This window comes from Varanus komodoensis, unplaced genomic scaffold (assembly GCF_004798865.1).
Source record: "Varanus komodoensis strain SLA01 unplaced genomic scaffold, ASM479886v1 scaffold24, whole genome shotgun sequence".
NCBI classification, from domain to species: Eukaryota; Metazoa; Chordata; class Lepidosauria; order Squamata; family Varanidae; genus Varanus; species Varanus komodoensis.
Genome location: NW_025335641.1, coordinates 8,567,734 through 8,584,162, shown reverse-complemented (window position 1 = coordinate 8,584,162; position 16,429 = coordinate 8,567,734). Strand labels below are relative to the sequence as shown.

Sequence of the window (16,429 nt, the reverse complement as noted above, 5' to 3'; positions counted from 1 at the left end):
TCCAGTTGCAATGTATGGCTGTGAAAGCTGGACCATAAGGAAGGCTGAGCACAAAAGGATTGAGGCCTTTGAATTGTGGTGCTGGAGGAGACTCCTGTGAGTCCCTTGGACTGCAAGGCGATCAAACCGGTCAGTCCTAGAGGAGGTCAACCCTGACTGCTCTTTAGAAGGCCAGATGCTGAAGATGAAACTCAAATACTTTGGCCACCTAATGAGAAGGAAGGACTCCCTGGAGAAGAGCCTAATACTGGGAACAATAGATGGCAAAAGAAGAAGGGGACGGCAGAGGATGAGGTGACTAGATGGAGTCCCTGAAGCAGTTGGCGTGAGCCTAAGTGGATTCCAGGGGATGGTGGAGGACAGGAAGGCCTGGAGGAATGTTGTCCATGGGGTCGCGATGGGTCGGATACGATTTCACGACTAACAACCACAAGGTGCTGTACTCCTCCTACTTTTTTCTCAATTAAAACATTCTCTTCCTGGCAATCAGGATTGCTGCAAAATAGGTCTGTTGGGGCTGTCATTAGTGTGTTGGGATTCAGACCCCTACACACACACACACAACACACACACACACCCCTCTCTGCCTTGTATCCGTCATTTAGGCAGGTCACTCTGCCTTGCCTCCCATGGTGGTAATTTTGTGGTGATGCTGAGGACAGTTTCTCCAATTTCCCAAACTGCCCAAAATGGCTGCCTAGGTTCTGTGCTGAGGAAGTGGTCCTTTACCAGCCACAGTGCTTCGCCAAGTCATCATGGCGGCTACTTGGGAATTACGAGAGAGAGAGAGAGAGAGAGAGAGAGAGAGAGAGAGAGAGAGAGAGAGGGGGGGGGGGGGAGGGGGGGAGGGAGGGAGCAAAAAATTGATACAGATTTGGGTAAAACATGCATTCCTTAAGTGTTAGGCATAGATGAAAATTTAGGAAGAATGTGGTACACCTCATTATGATGAGAAAAACTATGACCAGGTGACAGTTGCCTGTGCAGTGTCCTGTCCAGGTGATGCCACTTGGCCCCATCATCAGGCTCTTCCTTCACAGGATTAATTAGCTTTTGAACTGGGCATTTCTTCAAATAAAGGACTGTCCTCTGACAGAAAGGCTTAGTGCAATGCATGTGCCCTTCTAGCATCTTAATTCCTTTCACAAGCACAAAAATATCCTTCCAGCCCATAGGTCAGTCTATCTGTTTTTTTTAAATCCTTAATAGATTTATATCCTGCATGTCCTCCAAGGAGTTCCAGAGGGTGCACATGGTTTCCTGTCCATTTTTATCCTCGCTTCAACCCACTGAAGTGATAAAGTTGAAAGTGACAGAAAAAAAAATGGATCTTTTTCATATTAAGAAATGATTCCACACTCTGTTGTGCACTTGTGAAATTCTTTGTGGGCAGTCTGGTGATATGTGGGAATCCTGCTGTATTTAGAAACTGTCTGACTGCTGAAATATTCAGCAAATGCTTTCATTTGTTTTTCGTTTCAAACTTAACACTTAAAAATGGAATATTATTAAAAGATCATAATGGGATATAATGTTTTCAAAAGCCTTGAGCACAATTTTTATGGAAAGATAGGATGGAAATAATTATTAAAGTATCGTAATTATAATAATTAAAATATTGGAATATTATTAAAATATTGTAATTGAATCACATGAATCACAATATAATCACTATTAGCTAAAAAGAGGAGAAGATTGCTTAGTGAACATTTTCAGCTTGTAGGGCAACAAACCTCAGCGATACTATTGAAGGTCCGGGAGCTCCCCGTAGCTCTAGGCTGGCAGTGAAAGACGGTGCAAAGGCTGGAGGAGATGCGATGGCGGGCGTGCCAGCAATGCTCATGTGCCACCACCTGCACTCACAAATCAGCTCTGAAGAACAAGCCTAAGTGCCTTCAGAGGAACACAATTCGCATCTTCACTGCAACTCGCTGTAAATCTTGAGGAAGGTTTGCTCGTTCATTCAGCCAAATGTGTCAGGATCTCTCCTATTAACTCATAATGGGAGGCGTTGTGCCTTTAACACGAGAGGTAGCATATCTATGACTAGTAGCTATTGACTACCTTATCCCTTTGTCTACACCCCTTTTAAAGCCATCCAAGATGGTAACCATCACTACAACCTGTAGTAGTGATTTCCACAGTTGAATTATGCACTGAATGAGTAAAGTACTTCCTTGGGTCTTTTGTGAATCTCCCACCAAGGTGAACCTAAATTCTAGTGTTATGAGAGAGAGACAAGAACATAGAAACAGAGTGAGTCCAGCTAGTCTGACCCCCAGGCTCCAGCCAGCTCCACTCATGACATGCCTACCATGTGTATGTCCAGGCTATCCTTGAACACCCTCACCGACAGGGCCTCAATCACCTCCCATAGAAGCCCATTCCATACCCTCGGGGTCCTGAGTGTCAGGAAGTGCTTCCTGGCATCCAAATGGAACCTTGGTTCCCTCAGCTTTGCTCCGTTGGAGTGTGTTCTGCTCTCCTCTGCAGGCGAAAACACCCCCTCACATACTTGTATGTCGCCAACAGATCCCCTTGGAATCTCCTCTTCTCCAGGCTGAAGAGACCCAGTTCCCTCAGTCTCGCCTCATACGGCTTTCCCTGCAATCTGGCCATCATCCCTGTAGCCCTACATCTCCCTATCCACTTTTTTCACATCAGACCTAGTTTACGTTCCCCCTATTTACCTTTTTTAAGCAAACCTGTTTGGTTCAACCTATCCCCACAAGGCTGTTCTTCTGTCCTCGATCAATTCAATTGCCCTTTTCTGAACCTTCCTTCCAGTTCTTTTTATAGTTCAGTGTCCAGGGCTGTGCCAAGTATTCAGAGCATGGTCACGTCATAGCTTTGTATAAGGGCATGATGATATTGGCAGTTTTATTTTCAATTCCTTTCCTAATGATTCCCAGCATGGAAACTGCCAGTTGCACTCTGGGCCCTCATTTTCACTGAGCTATCCTTCAGCTTGGCGGCTTTGTATGAAATCCTTCCTGTTTTCTCTCTGTAAGGGGAAAAAGCCCCTTCAGTAAACCCAATAAAACAGAGAGCATGGAAAATTGCTAAGCCAGCCTTGAATGACTCAGTGAGAATGCCACTTTCAGGGCTTTTAACAACTTCGGAATGTGCATACTAAATTCATATGGAACATAATATGTGCATTATATTTCAAGTGCTCTGTTTCTGCTTGGTTGCCCAGTGAAAAACCAGGGCTGTGCTGCACTATACAGTATTAGGTGTTTCTTTAAAATTATCATTTCTCCTCGAAAAGACAAAAACTGGCAGCAATATATTTGCCAGAACTCATTAGGAATGAGGCCTGGAAGATGTTTTTAATTCTAAGACTCATCCTGAAAACCTCCTGCTAAAAGACTCATACAGGGTGAACAGATGTTGTGATCTTGCAGAAATGTTCTTATAGATGATGATGATGATGATCATTTCTTTCTTACCCTCCCCCCACCCCCAAAAGATCTGTTACTCTTTAATCTCCAAACTCAGCATCAATGCTGTTTTTCAGGGAAATACAGAAGCACAGGACCAGGATCTGCCTTCCAAGAGAGGAAAGGATTTTCCTGGAGAGGAATGCCCATGTTTGCAGAAGGTCCCCTCTGCCCACTGTGTGGAGTTCTCTTCCCCCCAACACATCACAGGTCCCCCCTTCAAATTTCCAGGTAGCTTTTTCAGGGGGTCAACAGTGCCACCATAGGAAAAAGGGGGAAATGAAGTGAATTTCTATCAACATTGTTCACCAGCATCCATCAAAAGCCAGTCTGATTGCAGGCCAATCATACCCACTCCATGTACATTTATAGGACCCAATATTATAATTATCTGGATTTTTTTTTTACAAAAGCAACACTAAGCTCAGTGCTTAAAGGAGCATTTTGTGCCTAGCAGCTGACTAGAAAATCCTCCCAAGCCTTCTCTTGTGCCTTCAATAGCAGTTTGCTGGGCTGAAATCAGAAGGTAACATTTTTCATAGCAAAGAGAAATTAAATGCCTGCTAATGTCTGCAGTTCTAGTTTCTGTTAAGGGTACAAGAGCAGCAGGGTGGTGGAAAAGCTGACAGCCTAAGTGGCGAGCCATAATACCTTCTTTTTTTTCTGTCTCACAGGGTAGCAGCAGACCTGAGCCTCCGCATATTATGGACTATATTATACATCAGCTGAGTCATTTTTGTTCAAAGAGTACTTCCCAGTGTATGTCAGAGGCACTGAATGAAGTTGGGAACCTGTGGTGCTCCAGCAATAGATAGATTCCAACTCCCATAATCCCTAATCATTCTCTATGGTGACTAAAGCTGATGGAAATCAGAGTCCAAGAGTGCCATAGATTCCACACCCCTGGCAATCACTTGCATAGCAAGTGCAATTTGCATTACATAGGCTTGAGTTCCTCTGCAGGTAGGAACACTTTTCCTTAACCGGGCATAAAATGACTACAGTCCCAAACACACCTGTGAAGGAGGAAGATGCACTGAACACAGTGGGACTTACTTCCAAAATAACATACATAGGATTGCGCTGTTCATGATTTTTGGCAATTAGCTCCTCCCTCACAATATTTTATTGACAGTTGATTTTGGTTCTAGTTCATTACTTTGCTAATGAATTGAAATAATAGAAGACCCAGATGGGTGATGTGATTTTCTAAAATCTAGAGTAGACTCCTTGAGCGTAAACCTTCACATTTCCAAGAGAAAGTGGAGGAGGAGCATCACTGAGGACTCCAAGCCTTCCCTGGCCAGACCGCTTTCCAAAATTCCTCCCTTGATAAAACTTCGGAAGCGCTCCTTTTTTCTTATTCCATACTTGGCAGGGTGCCACTGACCAGGCAGCCTCTTTGAATAAGGACGGAGCTGATGGTGCAGAACATTTCAGGGACTTGCAGCAAGGGAAAACAACAATCACGCCAATTCTGAACACTCACAGTGGAAAAAATGTCTTTGAACTCAGAAGTACTTCTGAGCAGATGTGCTTAAGCACTACATCAAAGATGGGCAACTCTGGAGTCTTCAGGGACCTATTCCACCCCCTGCAGAACCTCCAATGACCTATTCTCCTGGCATCATACACCACTGAAGCAGGAAAACAATCAGCAAAATGCAGCAGTGGTCTAAACAAATGCACTTTGTTTTTAAAGGAAAGCTGGTCCCTTTAGACCACCATCATGGTTTGCCATTGAAATTCAGCCATGTTTTGCCACGGCCACAGCAGCAGAAAAGGTCACTGTAGAGGACATGGTCAGCATGTGCTTGCAAGCCATGCACTGCCCAGACCTGCAGAAGGTACATGGGGAGGTGGAGCAAGGGGTTTTCACCTAGGTAGAGCAAAGTGTTACAGTTAGAAATGAAAAGCCTGAATTGTTGTCATATGCTCTCCAGGTGTTTTGGACTACAACTCCCATCATCCCTGTCGATGGACCATACTGGCTAGGTCTGATGTGAGCTGTAGTGAAAAATATATGGAAGAGGTTTCTGCAGGCATACACAGCAGTCAATTCAAGGTGTACTTCTGCATCTCAAAGATGCCACCACCTTCATGGGAGGAATTTGTCCATTGCTTATGTACGGCTGCTGGTCTGGTCCTGGTTATTTTCACCCAGTTTACAGATACTTAGAGAAGGCTGGTGACTCAGTGGGGCCACTCATCCACTGAGTTTCATAGAAGCTTCATAGAAGCTCATCATGAAGCTCCATGATGACGAATCTATTTTTGAGATGCATTTCAGGACCATGGATAGTTCCTATGATGTTCAAAGTGATGGATGAAGGGCTCCACTGACACAGGAGTGATCAGCCCCCTCCTAAACAGAGGGGGTACCAGCTCTGAGAAAAGTTATATGGCAGACAGTATGCAATTGTATAGGCTAAATTGTTTAAATGATTAATGTTATATTGTTAAAACAGTGAAATAAGTTTTACAGTGCTGTCCTGTGCATGTTTAGCATGTCTCTGTCTAAGTTTGCATAGGATTGTGCCTTAGAAGTTTGTTAGGAAAGACAGTTTTGCATGTATTTTAATCTCCCTCATCTTTTCTACTTTTTAGCAATGATGCCCAGATTGTGGAACGTACTGTCTCCCCAAAATGGCCTGCTTCATACCTGTGCTTTGGGCACCAACTGAAGGTCTTTTTATTAGCCCAGGCATTTTAAGATTTGTTGAAGATACTTTATTAATGCCATAATCCTAAATTTCATTGCAAGATCTAAGTCCCACTGTCTTATGGTGAGTTACTTGATGGCACTGTACAGAAAAATTTTGCCACAATGTTAAGAAATCCCTGTAATTATTCTAATAAATCTGAACATGGTTCTTTTGCCATCAAATCTTGTTTGGCCCTAAAATAACCATGGAAGAGGAACATGGATAAAAATAAGCATTAAAAAGATGTCGACTAGGTGGGTGGGGGGAAATCACACAGATCTTGACCTCAGCACTGTGCTTGCCTTTCATGCACTAGTTCTAAAATTCTCCTTGGCACCTCATGAAAAGAATGCCCTAAAATAAACATGCAATCGAAAACGACAAAAGCATGACCATCAAAATGATTGAATTTAACAGAGCATTATTTCTGTACACATCTTAAAATGGGGAGTTGGCAGATACCAAAGGAAATAACTTGATCTGATGTAACTGCCTCCTTTTGTAGCAGATGGCTTCTAATTGATTAATGAAGTGAAAGCCACATTTCCAGGCCATGGATAAGAATATTTAACCTCATACCCTCTAGCGTAGCAAAGATCACTACACTTTTCATATGCAGGGGGCGGTCACTGAGAATGTTGACTTATTCCTATCTTTTATAGCCTTCTGATAGCAAGAGCAAAATATGGTGAGTGACAATCTGGGACAGACTGGGACCGACCACAGTGGGCAACTATCTCAGTGGCCCTCTGGAGGCATTCTGAACCACAGCCCTGATGGACCAGGCTCCGACTCAGGGGGTAGAGAAGGATGCTTTCTTCAATGTTTGCAATGCAAGGATAGCAGGGAGGGTCATGAGCCCCAGTCCTGGTCACTCCACACAGTTGTGATCACGTATTTTAGGACAGTGAACAAGACTATTGCTTGCATCTAATCATGGAATGCTCTTGCCAGAAAAGTCAGTCTGGAAGTAATGTCCATTGAATTCAATGGAAATTACCTCTGAAGAGGTATATACAGTATTTTGCTCTCAAAGAACAAATATTTGAACCAACCCCAGTGGGAAGAAGCACCACACACATATAGGCACACATCTATAATCTATGAAAACTGGAATAATTGCAACCGATAGCCAAATGATGCTGTGTGAAGCACTGTTTAGTGTTCCAGGCAGCCATGCCTTCTTGCATTCCACCTCCCCATTTGTTTTCCACCACTGCCCCCAAAAGCTAGCCAGCTGTTCCCACCGAATATGCTATATTCTTATTGGGCATTTCAGGTTGGTGGAAGGTCTCTCTCTCTCCCGCTCTCTCTCTCCTCCTCCCCCTCCCTCTCTCACACGCACAATTCTTTTTTTCCCTTAACCCCTTCCCCAAGATTATATAATCCAGTTAATGCTTCATTTCCGTTTAATCAGAAAAGCATCTTACTGCCCTCATAATTTAACAAAAGCTACTCCAGCAGCTATTCTAGTAGGGATGCAGGTTAAACCGTTGGGAGACTAGGCTGTTGATCAGAAGGTCAACAGTTCAAATCCATGTGAGCACCAGTTGCTTTGTCCCACCTCTGCCTACCTAGCAATTCAACAGCATGCAAAGGGGAGTAGATAAATAGGTACCTCTAAAGTTTAGTCATGCCGGCCATGGGACCATGGAAGTCTCCTCGGACAATGCTGGCTCTTCAGCTTACAAACGGAAATGAGCACCGGCCCCAGAGTCGGGCACAACCAGCACACATGTGCAGGGGAACCTTTACCTTTTACTCCAGTCCAAGATAAAACCTTGGGCTCAGTCTAAGAGATTGCTGCAGCAAAGCATCCGCTTCTAAGGACATAGTGAGTAGACATGCTCAATTCCTTTAGAGGCAGTGCTGAACCATAACTGAAAGGCCTACTTTTCAACGCTGCTAAACCATGTTTGCAAAAAGTACCCCCAGGCACACACCTTTCCAGCTTAGCTTGACAAACCTGGATAACATTTAATTTTAGATTCACAGTGCTTGATTGTGCCATGCTTGTGAAAATGGCCATGCCCGCACAACAACCGTGCTGGTATTTGCTGGGAGTGGACATGGAGCGCATGAGAGAAATGGCATTTACAGCATCAACTGGCACGTATTACGTGCTGGGCTAAATTCTTGACAGTGCCTGTAGAATTCAACTGTGCCCCTGTGGTGAAATGGTGCATACTCAAATCTATTACCTTTATGGAAATTTTACCAAGCAAACTGTCTTTAAAGAAAAGTGAACTTTCCAGTTTCCCCCTCTTTTTTGGCTGACTCTCACTTCCCTGACATTTTTGCTCAATCCCCAAATTTGTCTATAATAAAACGCAGCAAAATCAGGGTGGCATGCCCTTCTGCATTCCACACCTGAAAGAGAGAGAGAGATGCTGGTAAAACATCCCGATTCTCACCCCAAGGATTATTATCTGAGCCTCATTCCTATAGCACATTGCTAAAGGCTGTGGCTGTACTCCATCTGTCTCATGCTGTCTTTCTTGACGTGGCTGCAACAGCCTGTCTTGCTCCATTTTAAAAGCCAAGATGAAGACACTTGCTCTTTAAGTTAAAAATAATGTTAGGCTCACATAATTGCTCTACAGTCAAGTAACTTCGGTGACAAATGTAGACTCCTGAGCATGTGAAATGACAATCCCGGTAACTATAATTTCCCGGGCATGCAGCAGTTTTGGGTAGGTACTAAAGATATGATACACCCAGCCTTTTTGCCCCAGGAGCAATTCTTCAGCAACTCAGTGATCTTTAACAATTCATACAAAGAGCAGAACTTTTTTAAAGGTATCCCCATGTTTTACAGATAAGGGAAAAAGAATACTTCACCAGGAACTGGTTTCAGAAATTACTGACAACCCCCAGTAAAGAAGAACACTGGTTTATACGGACCAGCCTGGGGCACTCTACACTGGCATCTTAAAGCAGCTGAGGTTCCTTTTGCCCTGCTGTGGGGAAACAGTAATCTGGCTCGGGAGTCCTGTGAAGCCAGAAGTTTTAACTCTCCCTCCCCCATCAATGAACCCAGGCAGTCAAATTTTCAGCTTAGGCGTTGCTAGATTGACCTCCCCCACCTTCTACAGGTCCCATTTCCTGATCTCAGGGAGTTTGCAGGGTGCTGAGATCTGGGGGAAGCCAGGATACATGGAATTTGTTAACTCCAATCCATCTTTCTTTTGCAGAAGGTTAGGCATTTTTCTTGCCACCACCTATGCATTGATGCAATTGCATTTTTCCTGAACTTGCATTCATATTGAAAAGTGCACTGATGCACAAATGTACACTTCCAAAAATGTGCAAATTTCCCTAAAAAGTGCAGGACTGTCCATGGGAAATTCACATTTTTTTGGTCAGGCCCAGAAGGTTGCCCAACCCAGTTGAGTCATCGGTTTGAGAAAAAAACTTAAAAAGTTATCTTCCCATAAATTATTCTGTTTAAATGCACCAAAGAGCAAGGGAAGTTTGTGCTGAGCATGAGAATCATACAGAGCTCACCTTTTAGGGTCACTGCAAGCTGCACTGCTTGGGAGGTACTGGCCCATCGCTTAGCACTAGCTAGGGATGCCTGCTAGTGGAGCTGGATCTTTCTGCATGCAGGGGAAGCTTTAATGCCCTTAACTTGCACCCCTCCTCACTTTGCTTCTGAGCTTTCAATAAGCACAGTGCACCTATTTTAATGCTATCTTCACTTTCATGAGGTCTTGATCGTGTCTTTAGAAAAAGAATGCTCAATTACAAACACAGTTTCCTATTTTTCACATTTGGGGCGTATGTGTGCAACTTAACAATATACACAGCACAAGAAATTGACCCTGGGATCCACCCAGCTCTAGCTTTTAGCTTTATCCTTGGAATACAGGTGATCCCTTTGCTCTGTCATTGCTGCTTTGCCAGGTTGAGTAGAAAGGGACAAGGGTGTGAACTCAGATATGATCTGGCTGGAGGGAAGCAGAATTCGTTACAATGGAGGTCCTTTAGACACATGCCCAACTCTCCCAGGTAAACTAATGGGTATTTAAAGCCAGTGTGGTATAGCAGTTAAGAGTGCAGGACTGGGTTCTAATCCCCATTCAGCCATGGAGCTTCCCAGGGTGTCTCTGGATCACGGAGTCCCAGCCCAGCCTACCTCGCAGGGTTGCTGTTGTGTGGATAAGATTGAGGAGGGAAATTGTGTAAGCTGCCTTGATTTCCCCATAAGGAAAAAAGGCAGGATAGAAATACAATAAATAATAAAGAATTCAACATTGGCTGAATCTTAACCAAAGTTCATTGGTTGCTTTATTTGAGGAAGTGCTGAGGGTCACCAGTCTAAACTTTGCAAGAGGTTCAGTCCAGCTAAAGGTAAAGTTCCTCAATCGAAGTAACTTAAATGGGAGCATGAAACACACGTGTAGCGCTTTCCAATTAAAATCAGTGGGACTGCAATGGAGCTTTTTCTAGAACATACCTATTTGTGCACAGGGCATATACAGAGGAATTTTATTTTAAAGTGCCTGCATTTCACTTGTATGAGCAATGCCGGTGATTAAACTTTTATGGGCAGTTCCTTTTATTCACCCTGCATTTACATTTTTCATGATGGAGAGTAAATGCAACATGGAGTATTGTTTCCAAAAAGCACTAAGCCCAACTAAGTAGGAAGATGAAATCAGAAATATCAATATTAATAATCCTTGTGTAAATATTTGATATCACAACTGAAGATTAACCTCTGCTTTTAATCATCCGTTACCTGCAGTTAGGTTTTTCCCCCTTTGCAAGCCATGGAGAGTGAATGAAACAAACCACAATCCAGCTATTTTCCTTTGCAGAATTCTGTAAAACTCTTAAATGAAAGCAGGGGAGGTACACCAGCCTTTTGGGAAATTACCTCACAGAAGAGGGAAAGTGCAAAAGCAGAGAGAATGCAGAATATATGTCACGGCAAGAGTCATGAAACATAGCAGCCTGTCAAGATCACTGCCCACATGAAGGCATATTTGGAGTCTACATTCCTTGCATCACCATCTAAGGCTGATGTAAACGGGACTCGGTTGGCAGATTCTTTTTGAGAAAGAATCGAAGGTGAGGCAAGACATGTGGCTTAGGTCTAAAGATTCTTAAAAAAAGGGATCAATTCTCTCTCTCTCTCTCTCTCTCTCTCTCTCTCTCTCTCTCTCTGTGTGTGTGTGTGTGTGTGTGTGTGTGTGTGTGTGTGTTTCCTTATATTCTGGGAAGTAAGTCTTAGATTCAGGTCACATCATCACAAAGAAAAAATGCAAAAATGAGAGACTGGGTGTCGTCAAGTACTGCATCTGGGAGAGCTTCAGTTCATCTCTGTAAATCCTGAGGTGAGACACCAGCGATAAGCTGCGGTCATTCATACGGCACGGCATCACCCAGCCTTTGCTGACTGACCCATAAGGGAAGCTCCTACCATGACTTTGCCTACTGCTCAGACTCTCTCTAGCTTGATGCCCTGTTCATATTAGAGAATCGTACTTAGCAGTTTTGTCTGAACTGGACAATCCAATCCATTCAGGCTCCCTGCAATGACCACTGCAGTCTCATTTCTTTACATCACAGTCCTGATTTTTATATCTTCATATACTATATAATTCTGGGCAGACAACTTGTGGATCTCCAAGTGTTTTTGTCCAAAACTCCCATCAGTCTTAGTCAGCACTGGCAATAGAGAGAATCATGGGAGTTGTATGCTAAAAGCTCTAGAGGGCACATGTTACCTAAACTGGCCAACAGACCACAGACAGATGGAGTACACAGACTGGGTGATGGCAAACTCAGCTGGTGAACATGGCTGGATTGTGGGAGTCCAAAGAGAGCCTATGAGAGACAATGAGAAAGATCTTAGCAGCCTTGCAGAAGGCCCAGATGCTGCAGTGGCACAGAAAGTATTCACAACAAATCTCATAGAGGGAACCGGTGGCTGGGCTGTGCTGGGTGCCTGTTGAGGGAGGAATTGGAAGCCCAAAGGGCAATGGGGCAGTGCTACAAACCGTTAGGCCCTTGCTTTGGTAGCCCGTGGGAGTGCCTGGCTCTTGAGGCAAATAATGTTGCCACTGACTGTGGCTACGCAAACCACAGACTTCCAGTCCTGTTCCGCTGGACTTCAGCCCCTGGCTCAGTTTGCTTTAAAGTTAATCAGTTGTTTTCCAGGCCTCAGGTGTGGTGAGACGGAGGAGAACACAGGAATGGTGCTTCTCCGGAAAGTGGAGGGAAGATAGTATGTGTAAGGCCAATCCCAGCCTTATAAACTCAGATGCACTCATTCTATACATTAGCTTCTGTGGCTTAACACCACACACACCCCATAAACATGCATATGACTGGACTTTTAATGTTTGTATGCAAAAGCACCTTAAAATCGTGGTGCTTTTCACTCGTGGTGTAGCCAATTTATTTGTTTTAGGATTGGTGGGGTTTTAATGTTTGTAAACCACCCAGATAACCCTCTGGGCTATTGGGGCGGTATATAAATGCAATCAATCAATCAATCCTAGGCTTTCACCCACAAAGGCTGGGAAAGTACTGAAAGAGAACAGAAGGGAAAAAGAAAGATCCCTGTCACATAAAGAGATTCTGTGGTTGCTATGTGTTGTCATCTCTGATCTACGGCTACCCTCTGAATGAAAAGTCCTCCAAAATGTTCTATCCATGCAAATGGCACTCAGCTCTTCCAAGTTGAAAGCTGTGGCTTCCTTTATGGAGACAATCCATCTCTTATTTGGTCTTCCTTTTCTTCTTCTGCCCTCAATTTTCCCTAGCATGATTGTATTCTTTAGTGACTCTTGCCTTCTTATGATGCATCCAAAGTATGTCAGCCCCCGTTTTGTCATTTTTGCTTCCAGGGGAAGCTTTGGCTTGATTTGACCTAGGACCCATTTTTTTGTCTTTCCGTCAGCTCAGGGTATCCACAAAATTCTCTAGCACAATGTTTCAAACACATCAACTTTCTTCCTGTGAGTTTTCTTCACTGTCCATTTTCACACCCATATATAGTGATAAGGAATGAATTCTGTGACTGGCTTGCTCTTGGTCTCTAGTGAAATGCCCCTACATCTGAAGGACGGTGGCTGCTGAAGTGTGGGTCACACCAGTCCTGCAAAGTAGGCTTTCCCAGTTTGTGAAGGGGTGTGTTAGAACTGCAACTATGCAGCATAAGCCACTGTTGTTGGTTTCTGGGGAAATGGAGAGGGAACTATGAGACTGAGAGAGAACCCACCACTTCATTGTTATTGCAGGAGGCCCATACGAACACTCCCCGCTTACTGCTGGCCTTGGGGCTGAGACAGCATGTCACACAGCTCCACACATGCGTGGAGGAGAAGTAAAGAAAGTTCTTGTGAAGGCACCCAAATCTATTGTGCATGCAGAATGTAGCAGTGGACTGCAAACGAAGCAATTTCCACCTTTTCCCTCACCGGCAGCCTTCAACCCTGCCCTTTGATACTAACCATGCCCTTCAACCCTGTAATGGCCTTTGGCCCAAAGGGCCACGGGAGATGAAGGGAATCATGGCAGGAACTGTGGGTTTTTTGGTGTGGGTGTGAAAACACAGTCTGTATTGTCACCAGACCTACCAGAAATCTTCTGATGCTATCAGGGCCTTTTTTAAATTGTGCAACTCTATACAAAATGTGCAGTTCAAGTTAAAATATGCAGTTCCAGAAGAATATTCAAAATGCACTTCAAAATTCCAACAGTGTAGAAGCTGCACTGTTACTGAAATAAACTGGGTAATTGCACACAGTGAAAAGTCAAGTGTGTACACACCAGAAAGCTGTACAGGTATGGTACGCTGTGTTTGTGTGTGCTATGCATGCAAATTATAGCCACAGACTGCTGTGGCTGCGCCCCCCATCATAATTTCCTGTGGGTGTCCTGGTTGTTCCAGTGTCATGTATTTTCCTTCCAGGCTGTTGGTGTGCCCTGTATCTTAACAGGTTTTGTTGACAAGTGGGATAATAAAAATGGCTGTAGGCTGATAACTCTTGTAAACATATGTACAGAGCTAAATAAGGAATGAAACACAGAAAGGATTGTGTTGTATTATAGAAGAAGAATATCTTCTTGTACTTCCAAAAAGAAATTAAAGCTCTCCCAAGCCTGCTTGTTCCCAGCCTTCTCTCTCTCCCAGTTGTGCAACTGGGGCTAAACCTCAGGGCTGAAATCCAACAATCCAACACAAATAACCCCCTAAAGAATGGCAGGTGATAGGGCAAACAGGTCAGCCCCTGGGCTGATAAACTCTCATAGTCATGATGGGGCTGTGATTTCAATGAGTTTCCAATATCAAACTGCACTTGAGAGCATTTCTCACCCCACAACCACCACCATTTCGTTGTAATCAGAGTGGGCAAACAGATTTTGTTTGTTTTTTGCTACTGCATTCCTCTAATGCGTTGGGTATGTTGAAGCAGTTTTAAAAGATGAAATGGGGGCAGGGATGAGAAATGTAAATAGTGACATTCACAACAGGCATATGGCCATCTAAAAGGTTCCATTGCTGTGAGTTTAACATTCCTGGCTGTGGCACTGCTCATTCATTCTCCATTCCCCTCTGCTTTATCAAATTTATTTTTAAAGATGCATGAGAGAGAGAGAAGCAGGAATGAAAATGACAAATTGAACTCTTATTAGCACATTTGCCTGGCTTGCTCTTGGTCTCTACTGAAATGCCCCTACACATTAGCACATTAGCACATTATTTAAAATGGTCTCCCAAGAAGGATAGATCAAAGGGGAAATGACCAAGTTACTTGGTTCCAAATATATTGTAACAACAAAACAGAGCTTAGACTGGATGAAAACATTTTGCAGGCCAAGATGGTTAGTGTTACAGCCAAGAAAGATCCAGACTTAACATGCAAACTCAACATTTTCATCACTTCTTTAAATTATAGCTTACAAAAATGTCTCAGTAACATAGATGGGTTGATTCAAAAGTAGGCAAAATAATTAATTATCAGACAAAACTACTGTTTCAAAAAAGAAAAAAAAAGTCCTCATGTAGCTCCACTGGTTTAGCCAGCTGCAGGGATTTTGGAGTATGTATTTTACTTTCCCCCTTTTTCTCAGCTATCACTTTCAGTGAATACTTGTCTCATTCTGCCCCCTGGTGGGGTATCTGGCTTTTGCTGGAAAGGCACTGATTTCAGAAAGAAATGCGTGGGGACATGCAGTCATGAACCAACTAAAAATACTTAGCACGTTACATCTGCAACTTGCCAAATCAGTTCATCAGGAGTAGTTAGTGAAGTAAATACCCTTCCTCTATGTCAGTATGTGATACAAGGGTATGTGATTGCTACTGTCTTTCATACTGGACAGGAAGCTGATGTGTACTTTGACACTGGCGATGGGACAACATGGTCCACCACACCTGAAGGCAGCAAGTACAGAGTGCAGATCAAGCCATGCAGCTCATGACCCTCTCCTCCAAAACCCTTTTATGATCCATGTGCTGCCTGAAGCAACTGCTTCAAGGCCAGCCCTGGCAGAACATCTACTAAACAGATATAGACAATGCCCCACTTTGAGGATGGGGAGAGATATTTCACTGATTTGTAAACACATGCGTTTCTTCAGTTCCCATGCAATAAGTGTCTATATACTGGATCTAGAATTGGGAAGGTCTATGTGTGCAGGACACTCACTGGAAGGTGCTAAGAGGTCATATAATGCCCGCACCTCAATATCCAGAGGAGCTCTGAGTTCCTTTTTTGAACATTTGCAGGATGGTCACTTACTAAGCTGAGTGTGAAACGGATGCACTGACAGACAGACTTTAGTGGGCAGCAGAGTCGAAGCATGAAGTGAAAACCAAGAATGCCACCTGAAATGATGCCCAGATGCTGGTATGTCTGTCACCTCCATTTTTAAGGTGGGAAGAAGCTGGGTTGCAATGCTTATGACAGTCAAACAGTAGGTCCATCTTTTTCAACTTCACAGCACAAAAACTGCTCCAGGTTTCATCCTGAAATGCAGGGGAAGCAATGGCATCTAAACAACATCCCCTATTAATAAGCATGTTGCAGAAAGGACAGTGCATCAGCTGCAGCTTTTTCCATATATTGCATCCACTCTCTCACCAAGAGAACAGTTTTTCTTGTTGTATCTAAAATTAACCTTCTCGGGAATGGGGGGAAAAAAGAATATGCTAAGTGCTTGGTGACATAAAGGGTGATTTAGTCCTCAAGCTAAAGGGGGCAGAAGATCTTGCCAATTCATTTGAAATCTGCTCAGATTTTATTTCCAGCATTTTGATTC

The 16,429-nt window shown here is 43.6% G+C and overlaps 1 long non-coding RNA gene across 1 annotated transcript; it reads left to right on the top strand.

Annotated features, from left to right (window-relative positions):
- The first annotated feature begins 296 nt into the window (after window positions 1-296).
- LOC123024472 lies at window positions 297-16,023 on the top strand. The gene is made up of 3 exons (XR_006414935.1): window positions 297-434; window positions 6,439-6,442; window positions 16,012-16,023. It is a non-coding gene; the product is annotated as an uncharacterized LOC123024472 (long non-coding RNA).
- The last annotated feature ends 406 nt before the right edge of the window (window positions 16,024-16,429 follow it).